The 3,622-nt window shown below is 43.5% G+C and overlaps 1 non-coding gene across 1 annotated transcript; it reads right to left on the bottom strand.

Annotated features, from left to right (window-relative positions):
• Positions 1-1,009: 1,009 nt before the first annotated feature.
• TRNAL-UAG (transfer RNA leucine (anticodon UAG)) lies at positions 1,010-1,091 on the bottom strand. The gene has a single exon. It is a non-coding gene; the product is annotated as a tRNA-Leu (tRNA).
• Positions 1,092-3,622: the final 2,531 nt, after the last annotated feature.

Below are 3,622 nucleotides of genomic sequence, written 5' to 3'. Positions count from 1 at the left end.
AGAGGGACACTTCACCTAGCAACATCCAACCCAGTGTCATAACAGAGGGCCACTTCACCTAGAAGCATCCAACCCAGTTACATAACAGATGACCACTTCACCTAGCAACATCCAACCCAGTGACATTACAGAGGGCTGCTTCACCTAGCAACATCCAACACAGTGACAACAGAGGACTGCTTCACCTAGCAACATCCAACCCTGTGACATAACAGAGGGACACTTCACCTAGCAACATCCAACACATTGAAAACAGAGGGCCACTTCACCTAGCAGCATCCAACCCAGTGACATAACAGAGGGACACTTCACCTAGCAACATCCAACACAGTGACATTACAGAGGGACACTTCACCTAGCAACATCCAACCCGGTGACATAATAGACGGTCACTTCATCTAGTGCCAGCATTTGTGGTCCAAACTGACATATGGGCAGAGAGACAGCCTTTGACTTTTACGTACATAAATGGGGAAACCGATTCTACAGATGGCATCGGACTCCAGCTCCCATCATTCCCTGAGCCTCGGTGGATTTAACCCCGTTTCTTAGGCACACTTATGGAACTCGCACCAGTGAATACGCTGGGTGCAGCTAAATCAGGCCAAATTTGGGGCTTCCAAATGTTTTGGACTCCCAACTCTCAGCATTCCTCCCAGCCTCAGGCCCCTTCCTTTTCCCCCTCAGCCGCTTAAGCGGCTGAGGGGGAAAAGGAAGGGGCCTGAGGCTGTCAGGAATGGTGGGAGTTGGAGTCCAAAACACCTGGAAGCCCCAAATTTGCCCAGGCCCAAATCTCTTTTCTGAATTCTGAGTTGTGTTTTCCTTCCATTGCATTCCTTATATGGAAGCTGCAGATTGTCACTGCACAAAAGGAATAATTTCCTGTCTTTTTTAATATATATAGATCAAAAGCCTTGTTTTTAAAAGACACCACTGCCCATAATGCCAGCTCGCTTCCTCACCTAGCAGTGTGAGCCAAAATAACAGCATTGGAAGGGAAAAGGAGTATTGGCAGCGGTGGGATTCGAACCCACGCCATCGAAATGACTGGAGCCTAAATCCAGCGCCTTAGACCACTCGGCCACGCTACCTCCCGCTCAAGCAGGGATCGTGAACGGTATATAAGGGCTCCGCAATGCTTTGACGTAATTTCCCGCTTTGCTCGTATTTGTGCCACAGCTCCAGCATTCCACAATTGGGTTGTTTTTTTCTCTTTCCCGATCCCTCGCTTCTCGATTCGGAATCAATGCCCTTAATGGCGTCCTCCTCAACCACCATTCGAGGCGCTCTTGGAGCCCGCAGTTGCGCCTTGTGTACGCGAGGGGGCGGTGGCGCGCCACTGTTTTCCTCTCGGAGGCGCTCTTGCAGTTGCGCCTTATGGACAGGAGGTGGCGGTGTGGCGCCACTATTTTCCTCCAAGCAGAAAACCCCACAAAAACATGCCCAAGACTTTGACCAATTCCCTTGCATTCTTTGCATCTTCTATTTGAATTCTGCAAGACTCCCATGAGTGGCTAAAATAGTGACTAGCTCCAACTCTTAAAGTTTCTTAAAGAGGCTATATTTTAGTATTTTAGTGAGTCTCAACTGGACTCTAGCAATTATTATTTATTAGTATATTGTACTATACCACTATAATGCAATATTATTATTATTATTATTATTATTATTATTATTATTATTATTATTAGTAGTAGTAGTAGTAATAATAATAAATTATTTTAATACCCCGACAACCATCTCCCCAAGGGGACTCAGGGCAGCTTACAAGAGACAAGCCCAATACTTACAAATAGAACACAATCAATTAAAAACATCAGAAAAATATAAAAACATTTAACATGCTATTATATTATTTTATTAGGTTCTTGTAGGTTTTTTCGGGCTATAGGGCCATGTTCTAGAGGCATTTCTCCTGATGTTTCGCCTGCATCTATGGCAAGCATCCTCAGAGGTGGTGAAGTCTGTTGGAAATAGGAAAATGGATTTATATATCTGTGGAATGACTGGGGTGGGGCAAAGAGCTCTCTGATGAAGCTAGGTGTGAATGTTTCAGCTGACCACCTTCATTAGCATTTGAAGGCCTGGCTGAGCCTGGGAAAATGTTCTGTTGAGAGGTGTTAAGATGTGCCTGGTTGTTTCCTCTCTGCTGTTTTGCTGTTGTAATTTTAGAGTTTTTTTAATACTGGTAGCCAGATTTTGTTCATTTTCATGGTTTTCTCTTTTCTGTTGAAATTGTCCACATGCTTGTGGATTTCAATGGCTTCTCTGTGTAGTCTGACATGGTGGTTGTTGGAGTGGTCCAGCATTTCTGTGTTCTCAAATTATATGCTGTGTCCAGGCAGGTTCATCAGGTGCTCTGCTATGGCTGACTTCTCTGGTTGAATTAGTCTGTTGTGCCTGGAGACAGCAACCAAAAAGCCCACGATATGGTTCAGATATGTGGATGACACTTTCCCCATTTGGAGCCATGGAGAAGAAAAACTCAACAGGTTCCTGGACCATCTTAACAGCATCCACCCAAACATCCAATTCACAATAGAAAAAGAAAATGCAGGAAGACTGCCTTTCCTAGATGTCCTAGTCATCCGCAAACCAGAGCAACAATTGGGTCACACCGTCTACAGAAAACCCACACACACAGATAGATATCTACATAAAAATTCCAACCATCACCCAAGTCAAAAAAGAAGCACCATTAAAGAATTATATATTAGATGTTACATGTAATATTACTAATAATACTGCTTTACAGTGGTATAGTACAATATAATATATAATACTAATATTGTGCTATGCTAATAATATAATATATTGTAGGTTCATATAATATTGATCATATTATAATGTAATAAAATATAAGAATACAAGAATTATATAATATATGTTACATTTATTTATTTATTTATTTATTTATTTAGGGTACTTTTACCCCGCCCTTCTCAACCCCTGAAGGAGGACTCAAGGCGGCTTACAAGAAAAGGCACAATTCGATGCCTATACAAATTACACATAATATACAAAACCATAGTTAAAAGCAGTTATCACAATTAAAACAATCAAACAACCAGTACATAACACATCATATAAAACTATTCTCGTGATCAGCGTTTCGTCTTTCAGAGTTCCATAGATCTAATCCATTAATCATTTCCTAGTCATCGTCAAAGTTCTTTCTTTATCTGCCCGATTGTCCAAATGCCTGGTCCCAGATCCATGTTTTTAGTTTTTTCCCTAAAGAAAAGGAACGATGTTGCAGATCTAATTTCCCCGGGGAGTGAATTCCACAGGTGGAGGGCCACCACCGAGAAGGCCCTGCTCCTCGTCCCCGCCAATCTCACTTGTGATAGAGGCGGGGTTGAGAGCAGGGCCTCCCCAGAAGATCTTAGACTCCGGAGTGGGACGTAGAGGGAGATAAACTGGGCCGGAGCTGTATAGGGTTTTGTAGGTCAAAACCAGCACTTTGAATTGTGCTCGGAACTGGATCAGCAGCCAGTGGAGCTGACACAGCAGGGGGGTGGTATGCTCCCTGTATGACGCTCCGGTGAGCAGTCTGGCTGCCTCTCGCTGGGCTAGTTGGAGTTTCCAAGCAGTCTTCAAAGGCAACCCCATATAGAGTGCG

The sequence above is a fragment of the Anolis sagrei genome, chromosome X (assembly GCF_037176765.1).
Source record: "Anolis sagrei isolate rAnoSag1 chromosome X, rAnoSag1.mat, whole genome shotgun sequence".
In the NCBI taxonomy this organism is placed as follows: domain Eukaryota; kingdom Metazoa; phylum Chordata; class Lepidosauria; order Squamata; family Dactyloidae; genus Anolis; species Anolis sagrei.
The sequence above is the reverse complement of the archived record's forward strand: the minus strand, read 5'-3'. Positions and strand labels throughout refer to the sequence as shown.